The sequence below is a fragment of the Rhinolophus ferrumequinum genome, chromosome 17 (genome assembly GCF_004115265.2).
Source record: "Rhinolophus ferrumequinum isolate MPI-CBG mRhiFer1 chromosome 17, mRhiFer1_v1.p, whole genome shotgun sequence".
NCBI lineage: Eukaryota > Metazoa > Chordata > Mammalia > Chiroptera > Rhinolophidae > Rhinolophus > Rhinolophus ferrumequinum.
The window spans coordinates 29,555,205-29,567,788 of record NC_046300.1 but is presented as its reverse complement, the minus strand read 5'-3'; the positions used below and the strand labels follow the sequence as shown (position 1 = coordinate 29,567,788).

Genomic DNA, 12,584 nt, shown 5'->3' with positions numbered 1-12,584 from the left:
TAAATGTTTGTCCATTTCACCTTTTTAAAATAAACGGCTTAGCTTTATTGATATTTTCTCTTGTTGTCTTAGTCTTTATGTCATTTATTTATGTGCTCTTTATTTCCTGTCTTCTACTAACTTTGTGTTTAGTTTGCTCTTTTTTTTCTAGTTCCTTAAGGTGTAAAGGTAGATTGTTTATTTGAGCTCTTTTGTTCTTATGTAGGCATTTATCGCTATGATCTTCCCTCTTAGAACTGCTTTTGCTGCACTGGATTAGGGATAATTTTCATCTTTTTATTTTTCTCTATATACCAAACTTTCTAACACTACATACTACTTTTATAATCAGAAAAATGCTTGTAATGTATTAAAAGGATAAAAATGTTACATAAAATGGGAATCGGTACTAGAAAGAGACCACTTTGGGGAAGTATCTGGGTTAGTCTAAGCTTACACAAAGGATTTAAAAAGTTAGAAATGTTGTAAACCAAGAATGACTTGAGGTTATCAGCATGCACATACAATTTACACAAAACAGACCAAAAAGAATAAAGAAACACAAACGTTACTATAAAGGGATAATTTAATTAAAAATTACCCCCTCTCAAATTTTGAGATCTGACTATGTGTACCTGTGTTCTTACTATAGAAGAACCAAGTAAGTATTCTGGTGTTTCCCAGCAGTTACCCAGTTCTTTCACCAAATCATTTGATAACTTGTGAATGGAGAGAGAGATGAGAAGAACAGAGGAGACAGGGTAAAAGGCAGTTTGACTGAGACAGAAAAATTGCCTGAGTCCAATTACTTTTCCAACAAGTCAGTCATGAAAACACTATAAATGATCTAAAGAATGCTTTTTTTATATTGCAAAAGCAGTCCATTATTGTTGGATTGGGAAATATATTTAGTTATAAGCACCAGCATATATTAAATAAATTATTAAAAAATATAATAAAGCACAGCACACTTTCCAGGTAGTTAGGGTAAGAATTGTTTCAACTTTTGTTTCAGTATCATTTGTACATTTATACCTGTGGGATATGGCTCATAAATGTAAATTTTATTTCTTACTACTGACTGCGGTAAAAAAAGATAAAAATGTGAATGCTATCTATCTGAGATACCCTCAAGTCTTAAGTTCAATCATTCTAATTTTGCTATTCCTTTAACAAATTTAATGTCTGGAGGGAGGGAAGGAAGGAGGAAGGGAAAGAGGGAGAGAGAGGGAGGGAAAAGGGAAAGAGACAGGGAAACCAAAGTTTTCCCTATGAAAAGTGCTCAAAGTCTCCTGGTGGAAAAACATTTTTAAGCCCCGGTGAAGTTTCAAATAAAAGAGAAGGAGAACAATGAAGAAAAGACTAGAAGCTGGTGATCAGAAACAGGAGGTGAAAAGAAACCTATCAGGGAACTCTGAGTAACTGTGTTAGACATGCACGTACACACACATACACATTTTTTGTACACAAATCTATGGAACACGTTACTGTAGTAAGAACATTATTATGCAACGAATGTTTATGCTCCCCCAAACCTCATGTTGAAATCTTAATTCCCAGTGTAGGGGTATTAAGTGTGATGCCTTAGGGAGGTAATCAGGTCCTGAGGGTGGAACCCTCCTGAATGATTAAGTCCTTATAAAAAGAGACCTCAAAGAGCTCTCTCATTCCTTCCACCATGTAAGGACACAGTGAAGAGATGGATAGCTATGAACCATGAAGTAGGTCCTCACCAGACAAAGAATCTGCTGACACCTTGATCTTGGACTTCCCAGCCTCCAGAACTGTGGGAAATAAATTTCTGTTGTTTATAAGTTACCCAGTCCATACAGCATTTCTGTTGCAGTAGCCTTAACAGACTAAAACAAGTATTAATAGTATACAATGTTTAAAAGGACATTTTGAACAAATATATGCTTACCTTTCAGGAGAACTTTATTGATCCACAAAGCTAACTGATACTTGAAAATACATGCTCTTGTGATGGGTCCAAGATAACGTCAGGCTCAGTACAAAAGAGTTCTCGAAATACAAGCCGTGGTTGGCAAATAGGAAGTAAAGAAGACTCAAGAAATAAAGATCCGCTGAGTTCTTCAACTGAGCTGCTGGAAAAACAGCAAATATCTAGAAAAATAAATAAGTGAAATAGCTTTAAATATTCCTATCCCAGAAGGAACTCTAAACCAAAACAAACAATGCAAAAGGCAGGCTGAAAATTTTGTCATATTTTAGGCGTGTAGGGGACAAATGTTAGCCTACTCAGTAATCAGTCTTTCCATTATCTATTCTAACTCCTGGAAGGAAGGGAGTCATTTTATAATACCCACAATAAAAGGCATTATAGTATTTAAAAAAAAAGTCCAAAATACCTCAATACGAAACAAATCATCTGTTACTTCATTTTATTGAAATGATATAAAAGTGTTCAAATAACCAACACACTATTCTAATATGTAGTAAAATGATATCAAGTATTAAAATCAAAAATGGAAATTTGACATTTGAAAACAAATGTGAAAAAAATTTCATTGAAAATGGATTCCAAAGCATTAATAAAACATAAAATTAGAATACAAATATATCAGTGTGGTACGTAAACATTACTTGTGAATTAAAAATTAATTTCCATCACTTTTTTACCTACAGAAAAAGAAAAATTTCTTATCGCCTTTAATGATATACTTCCACAAATCATATCTGACACAGATATATTTCTACATAAAATCCGCAAGAATGACAACTGAATTTCTTAAATAGCTATCCAACTTAAGTAAAGAACCTCTTAATAATAAATTACTAAACAATTTTATCACTCTCCTCTAGAATGAATTCTGTATTAGTTTACTTTACTCCCAATAATGTGTTAAAATCTATTGGGGGCTCACCATATGTACAAAAGGCCAACAGTAATTAGGTAATATAATGTAAAACATAAACCAATAGCATAGAAGTGAAAAATATTAGAGTAAGACATGTAACTGAAACCTATTGAGATTCAAAAGAAATTAATTACTTGCAACACATTTTAGCATCAAATGCTACTAAAACCAAGTAACAAAGTATGATTCCTAAAGAATACAAATGAATGTGGCATTGATCTTTAGACAGATTTCCAGAAACTATGTTGTGCCCTTAGTACTGAATATAATACTTCATGTGTTGTTTATTTGTTTAAGAGAATGATTTATCACATTCTGATGTAGCAGCACTTCCTTATTTTACTTTTCAACCTTATCTGAAAAAGTTACAAACAACACATTTCTAAATTACATATGCATGGAAAATATCTAAATATTGTTAGCACCTCCATGGACAACAGTATAGTCACATGGTTTTGTTGGATGATTGAACCAAAAATTGTTAAACCATTACAAAGAAAGCATGCCTGTATGTCTCATCCTTCTCTTGTAAAAATACAGACCATTTTTTATTCTATGGATGACTCTTTAAGAGTGAAAGACATTCAAATATCTTTCAACTATTCTGGCACATGTGTGTCTGATGAATGTGTGTTTATGTAACACATATTTATTGTCAATACTATTCAGAGAATGATGGTTTTTCCTTTCAAGAAGTGTGACATTAGCCAAAAGAAAAAGTGACAGTACAACCAGGGTGCTGAGTGGCTGTAATTTGTTTTGTTTCTAAATACACACTTTACACCCAGGTCAATTTTACATTTCTTACACAGCTAGGATCGTAATTTACTTCCTTTTTCTGGCATCAGGGAAACCAAGAAGGGAGGAAAATGCGACAGGCAGAATTAGGAAACATAAGACTATCTGTATAGTGAAACTGTATGAAATAACTACACTTTCACAGCAATCCATATTCAGTCTCACTGAAAGGATATACCAGTTCTTTTTCTAGTTATTCTCTATGGAATTGCATAAATACTGAGAAATCTAGAAATAGACATACACATGCACATATAAAAACTATTGTCAGTGTATAAGTTACTGCTGCCCTGGGACTGCAATAATTTATGTAACATCTGTTTTCATATTTTTCTAATTTTTTTTCCTAATTAACATGCATATTTAATGCATAAATGCTCAGACCACCTCTTTTTTCTGCTGACTGTGCCTCTTTATTTTTGAAGTTGTGCACTCCTAGGGAGAATTCAGGATAGAAGGAAACCAAAATCTTATTCAAAGCACTAATTTTAAAATGTAAACAAAGCACTAAACCAATTTTCAAGAAAATACTAGTCTTAAGAGTTTTCACAAGAACATTTCAATCTGGCAACAATAGTCATGCAGTAAATTAAGGTCCAAATACCAAAAAGCAACATAAGAACACAATTCCAATGTTCTATTAATCTTCTTCATTTCTCTTTAACTTTTTATAAGAGCTGAGAAACCTATCATAGCATCTGATTTCTTCTCTTCGTAAATTTTAGTAATATTTAAAAAATTTTATGCCCAGGCAACTAACATAAACACATTCTATACAGTAAACATCAAGAAGCATGTAACTATATCTTTTTTAAATTGTAAACTTCAAATACTGTGCAGATGAGAGTAGAGGGGAATGCTTTTACTTTAAAGCTCATTCAAGTACAATCAATTGCCGGAAGCTCTAAATCTGAACTGGGAAATTAAAAATACTACTTACATTTATTTTTAATACAAAAAGTGAAATGAGAGGTTGATCAAGCCAATGCTACAATAACTAAAGTATTCCCAAACAATGCTTAAAATGCCAACACTATGACTCTATCTCTATTTACTCTGTTTACTTTAAAAGTAATCATTTTTTTCCTTCCATTTTTTTAAATCAGTTTCAGGTGTACAAAGCAATGCAACAGTTAGACATTTAAACCCTTCGTAAAGTGATAACCCCCGCCCCAAGCCACTACCCCTCTGACCTCTTACATAGTAGCTATCACAATACCGTCGACTGTCTTCCCTGTGCTGTACTCCACATCCTGTGACTATGTATACCTACATATTTAATTATAGTTGACATTCAATATTATTCTACTTCAGCTTCAGGTGTACACCCCACTGGTCAGGCATCTACACAGTCCATGACATGATTCCCCTGATAAGTCCAGTGCCCATCTGGCATCTTACATGATCTTTACAACATTGTTGATTATATACCCCATTATATGTTAACTACCAATTTGTATTTTTTAATGTCTTCATGTATTTCACCCTTCCCCGAACCCCATTCCCAACTATCACCCTGATATATCTAGTACCTATCTGGCACCATCCCTAGTTATTACAATATTATTGAGTATATTCCTTGTGCTATATCCTACATCCCCATGACTACGGTATAATAACCAACTTGTACTTCTTAATCCCTTTCCCCTTTCACCTTAAGCCCCCTCCCATCTTAAAGAAGTCCCTCTAAGATTTCTTGTAATACTGGTTTGGTGGTGATGAACTCCTTCAGCTTTTTCTTGTCTGGGAAGCTCCTTATGTGTCCTTCAATTCTAAATGACAGACTTGCTGGGTAGAGCAATCTTGGTTGTATGTCGTTGCTTTTCATCACTTGGAATATAAAATTAATCATTTTTATTTTAATTGCCTAGTTATGTATTTCAATCATGTAATATTTCTCATCTATTATCAGAGCTCTTTCAACCCTTCTAGAACTTACAATTTATTTGAAAAAAGAGACAGTACCCAATAACCATGCAAATACTTAATTGCAACCAGAGACAAATGCTATTAAAATGGGAGGGGGAGAGCCATCACATTTTATATAGGAGACTTGATTTAGCCCTGAGATCAGCAAAGAACTAAAGAAAGACTATTTAAGATGAGATCGGAAAGGGATGGGAAGTGTTCCAGTCTGGCCACACCAAGTACAAAGGCCTACAAGCAGTTATGAGACACGCACATTCAAAATAAAAAAAGAGAAGCAGAGCAGACAGTCTCAGCTACTAGAGAAAAAAACGTGTATTAAACAAAATGGAGCAGAAAAAGTCAACTCAACAAGGCAAAATTAATGAAAGTTTTTAAATAAGGTATGGTAATAAATTGTATGTTGAAAAAAATATCAAATTTGGCTGATTTATAGAGAGGGGCAAGAGAAGTGTAGGGGAAGAGTTACGATTGAGAGGACAATTGCTTAGAATAAGGTGAAAAGAAGGCAGAAAGATTTATGGGAGAACACTCAGCAGAATTGGGTGAAAGATTAGATTCTGTGGAGGACGCAGATCTATAGCAGTTCCAGTCACTAATGTGAAGGATCCTGGAAGAAGATCAGTTGTTAGAAGAGCCCAGGTGTGGACTTGGACATGTTAAGGAGTGACTTGCTGAAGATGCCCTGTAGGCATTTCAATGTAAACATCTGGAGCTATAAGAAGAATCTGGAGCTTTAAGAATGTTCTGGCTAGAAAAAAATTTAGAATTTACCAGGATATGGGCAATAAAAAAAGTAATAATAACAAAGGCCTACATGCTTTTCCCAAAGGAAAATCCTGTCTCACATCCAGTATCTTCCTTGTTGCTAGCTATTATACCACATCAGAACAGGAAATCATGTATTTCATAATTTAACAAACTCAGTTAGCCTATAATTGGTTCATTCCATAAGACATATTTGCCTTATCTTAATTTGCTGAATAATAGCCACCATTTATTGGAATGCCCACTCTGGGGAAAAAACAAAAAATTATGACAATATGCTGAAGCACTCTAAAAATGTGTGACAGGTCAGTAATCCTCACAGTAGCGTTAAAAATTTAATGATTATCGTGCCTACTTTTCAGATGAGAACACTGAGGTTTAGGAAAGTGTGGAGTCGTTACTAAAGCCAGTAAGTGATAGAAGCACATTTCCAACACAAGGCAACCTGAACCCAAGGCCCATGTTCTTTCTACCAAAAAGGAGGGTAGCATACATAGCGTCACGAGCCTGGGCTTTAAAATACACCAACGTCGCTTTCAATCCTAGTCCTAGAAAACCACTTAAGCTCTCTGACATTTCCTCACCTGCAATTTCTCCCTTGGTAGGAAGTACTGACGTTTTAGGAAATGTATGAAGCTTCTGTCACAGCCCACTCGGTTGTCCATCACCATTAACGTGACATGTTCCTTCACCAAGAAGTGCCAGTTTGGAGAGGACTTAGAGCAGAAACTAAGACTGACCCTGACTGCTTTGGAAATTTCACAGTATAGGACTTGGCAGGTCAGCAGATAGAGCGACCTCCGCCCACCCCTGTTCTTCCCCCAACTGGGGAAAATGAGATTCCATCAGAAGATCCACCAGAAACCAATATCCTAAAAGCTGTCAGTAGAGAACTCAGTAGTGGCTCTAAAACTTTACTGTGTACAAAAATCATTTGAGGAGCTTCTTAAAACGGAGATTCCCAAGCAGAACCCCTACCCCAGATTCTGATACAGCAGTGAAACCTGTCTTAAAGCTTTCTAAAGCTATGCATCAGCAACAACCATTTTCCATTCTGCAGGTACATAATTTTTAAATTATTTGTTGAACATAAAGATATAAACTTCATTTAGTCCAATTAAATTGTACCCAACTTAATATTAAAATTTCAGATATTTCTCTGAACAACTACTCTCAAGGTTCCTTTTCAATAGAAAGGGATGATTAAACAAAAGCAGTTTTAACTATACATAAAATGCCTCCATCAACTTTGATTTTCCTTAATACAGATTATAGTTTTATGATTAAAACTAAGTCATTTAGAGATATATATGCCAAGAGACATAGGAGTATTTAAGGAAAATGAATGGTTCATAAGCAAAATTTTGTTAACAAAAGTTAACCTTTGGTTAAGTAGAATACATTGTAGATTAGTAAAGAATCTTACAAATATGTAAGAGGGTCTAATACGGTAACAGTCATCTCAAAACATGGAATAAGAGTTTACATATAACCCTGCCCAGTGACACTAGTAGATGCTAACATACACTGGTACCAAAGCAGCATTCGGGACAGAAAATGTCCACTATATTCCCAGACACTTCCAATCACTAAAAAATTGAAGTATGCCCACCTTCCCTTCTACATGAACCTCAACTGTCACTAGGGAAACGTACATTTCATGCACTGTCCCAATAGCACCAATTAACCCGACATACCGGCACAGTGAGTCAGGGCTGCTATCACAACGTTCTAGTAGCTTACAGATTCTAACAAATTCCCCAAACTGCAAACTTTCACCCAAGGTTAACTGAATTTAGTTTTTTTTCAATTGAAATTTGAAGATGGATGTTATTCTTTCAAGGCTTATCAGTGAAACTAAATGTTAAAGTTTAAAGTTTATTACATAGTATCTCCTTGTATTCCTCGGAATCAAAGAAAATACCCATTCAGATTTGTTTGGTTGTTTTTTTACCCCATGACTCACATCAGAGTTATGATAGGAAATAGAAAGTTAAAGTTAATAAAAGCTGCTTGAAAAAGAACTTTGGCAACAATAACATCAGTCCTATCCTATGATATTGATATGTATACTCAGTATCTCATTTAATGCCTCCTCACCTCCACTATCCGCCCCCCGCCCCCGCCAAAACACACACAAAAAACACAGCTACGAGTTTGAGGACACTAACTTGCCCACGGTCTCATCGCTAACAGGGTGAAGCTGGGATTTGAACCCAAGCAATCTGAACCCAGAGTCCAGAAGGTCTTAACCATCACACCATGCTATATCAATTTAAAGGCAGCTGTAAGTGTAATTTACCTGACCAATACTCGCTCTTTCATGAATCACCTTAACTTTATAAACCTTATACTGTACAGCCAACGATCCTAAAAGTGCTGACACAATATAAATTTATCCCTCTGGCTTTTATGGAATGAAATTCTTCCATGTTGTCCAAATAATAAAACATATCTTCACTTCCAAAATGACTCATCTCCTAGTAGTATATAACATTATTGTCTCCCAAATAGTCATGCTCATTTTTCACTAATCACAGTTGGTACCAAGTTGGATTTCACAATACCCTAAGCACCTAACAAAACAGAAACCAATGCATGTACAATTAAAAAAAAAATAGAGAACTTTTTTGTGATTTGAAGATTATATGTTTTAATATTTCTCTGGATGCCAACAAGATAACTTTTCTTCTCTATATCCTAGGTGCATTTAGGATCAAGCTCTGGATACCAAGTTCAAATTAGCTTAAGAATATGAAACAAGAAAGTCTCAATAAGATTATTTAAATGAATTAAAAAAACGATGGGTCAATTCTGAAGTTGCTTTGGGCACTTGAGGTTCATTCCAATCTTAAAGGCCAGTCTAAACGACCATGAAAAGTTAGAGAATTCCAGGAACAGTGGTCTCCCTAAGCAAGCTGCATATCTTGACTCCAAGAAATAAAAATTCCCTTAAGATCATGTTAGTCTTTGTCCATTTATTCTGGCAGACATAAGGCACGGGACTTTTCAAAGTAGACATCCTTCACAGTACAATAAGAACACAAGCATATTTGTAATTAAGGTATTCCCTTCTTTTAAGTATGTCCTTGTAACTAGGATAATAATAAGATTTTTGAAGAAATTATTTTAGATAAAAACAGGCTGAAACTTTAAGCATTGTCTATAATTTTATTTCATGTTCTAAATTCTCAGTTCCAGACTTATTAAATTATTCAACATCTCATTAACTACTCCTCCTTATGTTATTCCATTTGTTTCAGAATTCCTTTTTTTTCCAATCTATTGCCTTTTTGTAACATCACCTGCCTGTCACCTTTTATCCAATAAACACTGTAATTTATCTTGCTCAAAATGCAAAAAGAAAAACTCAAACCACATCTGACCGCAGTGGACGAAAGTCTATAAAAAGTAGTCGCTGTCCCAAGTTATACTAGAATTCTGAGGAAGCTTTAGTTCTCTGAAAACAGAAGTGGACAAAACTAATCAAAACCAGAGAGAGAACAAATATAAAGTTAGCTCTACAAAGGACTCAATTATATACGATCTGTTTTTTTCTGCTTTGTAGCTCATGACTTCCCCATCACTTACTTTATTATCAAACTAGTGTTTATTAATCTCACTGCCTATTCGCTGCTTCTCAAAAAGAAGTAACGGAAATCTAAACTGGATAATGTTGTTAATCACTAGAAGCACAAAAAAATGGTTGAATCAATTACTGGGTACTTAGTATTTTAGGAAAATAATTCCAATGGATTTGTAGAGTACTGACAACCAAACTAACAGAGTAGCTATGGAAATGGACAATTGAGAGACAAAAGAACATGAGAAAATGTTGGTACCTAGACATAGAAATGGAAGAAAAATAAATTTAGTAAATTGTCAAAGTTTCTAATCTAGGAGTTAAGCAGATTATTTGTATTATGAAAGGAATAACAAAAAGGTAGGAGTAAGAGATAAGAAAAAGGTTAAGAGGAAAAAACACACACTATATGACTTCAAATATATAGCTACCTCAGTATCTTGTACCCCTATAAATGGTAGGTTGAGAATGAAAGAAGGAACAAATGAATGATCTCAAATTTTAATTTTTCTAACTTTTATAACATTAAGTAATTTGAATTCACTGACTAAAGTGAACTTCAGAAAATAGATCTTGCCACTAATTCCACAAGTATTTGAGATTTCATTTTATTTTAGAAAGTCTTCTTATTTCTAAATAACACTACTGCAAGTCCCAAAATATCTCCAATTGAGTACTGTCTTTAAAGTTGCCAAGTAATAGTCTCAATGATCCATATCTCACTTTGAGCTACTAATAAATAATCCAACTGAATATTAAATTTTGCACTAGGTTACTTGTTTAGTAGGTTTGATACTGACACTCCATTAACACCAAAAAACAAATTCAATTAAAAAATGGGCAAAGGACCTGAATAGGCATTTATTTCTCCAAAGAGGACATACAGATGGCCAACAGACATGAAAAGATGTTTGACATCACTAATCATCAGGGAAATGCAAAATAAAGCCACAAAGAGATACCCTATCGCTTCATACCTGTCAGAATAGCTGTCATCAAAAAAACAACAAATAACAAGTGTAAGCGAGGATGTAGAGAAAAGGGAACCCTCAAACACTGTTGGTGAGATTGTAAATTGGTGCAGCCATTACGGAAAATAATATGGAGATTCCTCAAAAAATTAAAAATAAGAGCTGCCAAACAACCCAGCAATTAATTCCACTTTTGGGTATTTAGCTGAAGAAAACGGAAACTAATTACAAAATATATATGCACCCCTGTGTTCAAAGTAGCATTATTTACAACAGCTACGATATGGAAGCATCCTTGCTGTCCATCAATAGATGAATAAAGAAGATGTGGTACACACACACACACACACACACACACACACACACACACACAAACAGGAATATTACTCAGCAATAAAAAAGAACAAAATCTTGACATTTGCGACAAAACATGGGTGGACCTAAAGAGTATTATGCTAAATAAAATAAGTCAGAGAAAGACAAATACCACATGATTTCAGTTACAATGTAAAATCCAAAAAAAATGAATAAACAAAATAGAACAGAAACAGACCCACAGATACAGAAGACAAGCTGATGGTTACTAAAGGAGAGGGAGGTGGAGGATGGATTAAAGAATGAGGAAAAAACAAACAAACAAACAAAAACAAACACTCCAGCAAAATAAATACAGGAAGATCACACAGGTGTCAGTGCTTTCAGTCTACTAACTCAATAAAACAGCAGTGAATTAATTTATATTACTAATGTCATTTATTTTGTACTCAGAGGGATAACTTCTTAAATGTATTCTTCAAAAACACTTTTAAAATATTTAGATTCCAAGCAAAATTATTACAATGGTTTCATATTACAAAATGAATTAAAACTAAGAATACTAAAGTCTCATAAGCAAAATGCTCTATGAGGTTAAAAGACTATAAATTAATAAACTGAAAAAAGGAAAACCGTAAAGATGATATAGGACACCAAAATTTTTGGTTTAATAACCAAAACGGGTTATAAAGTTGTTTTTAAATATTAATGTTTTCTCTTCTGGATATTAGAACTCCAACAAGAACTCTGAGGCAATTGGTTATTACTCTCCAAGGGCAGAAGCCCAAATAAGGCATCTAACTCCTAGGACATTTAATAAACAAATAGCCCTAAGTCAATCTTTTAAGAAGTTACCCTTAAAGCCTTTTGTGTTTATCTTTACAGTTATTTCTCTCATCCAAGTTAACAGAAGGGAGGGGTGACAGTAAATGCATGGTTAAGGACCATGCTCCTACAAGGACAGATTTTAGTAAGGCTTGTGGAAGTTTCAAAAAGGCTGGTAATCCTACTTAGGACATCCTGCATCCCTAGTCCTCTGTACTGGACCGCTCATTTCATAAGTAAGTGAACATTAGGCCATCTCCCAGAGCAGCATTTAAAAAAAAAAAAAAAAAAAAAAAAAAAATTAAAAAAAAAAAAAGGAAAGAAAGAAAGAAAAAGATCTAAAGACTAGGTTACCTAATCTAAAACTATTGCTTCTTTTAAAACGATGGCCTAAATATTCACTAAAATGCTATTATCTTTCATTGAAGCCATTCAGAAACATCCTCATCTAAAGACTACCAACGTATACAATGTCCTTTTATAACTGCCCTTTTGAGCAATGTCTGAAGATATTAATTTCTCAGCCCATGATACTTAAGG

The 12,584-nt window shown here is 34.3% G+C and overlaps 1 protein-coding gene across 6 annotated transcripts in view; it reads right to left on the bottom strand.

Moving 5' to 3' along the window:
• The window catches only part of TBC1D5 (TBC1 domain family member 5), a 510,030-nt gene that overhangs the window by 387,885 nt on the left and 109,561 nt on the right, over positions 1 to 12,584 (bottom strand). For all 6 annotated transcript variants that reach the window (XM_033133071.1, XM_033133070.1, XM_033133068.1 and 3 more), the window contains one exon: positions 1,901 to 2,103. The gene's annotated coding sequence lies outside the window, so the exon portion shown is untranslated. The remainder of the gene's footprint in view (positions 1 to 1,900; positions 2,104 to 12,584) is intronic.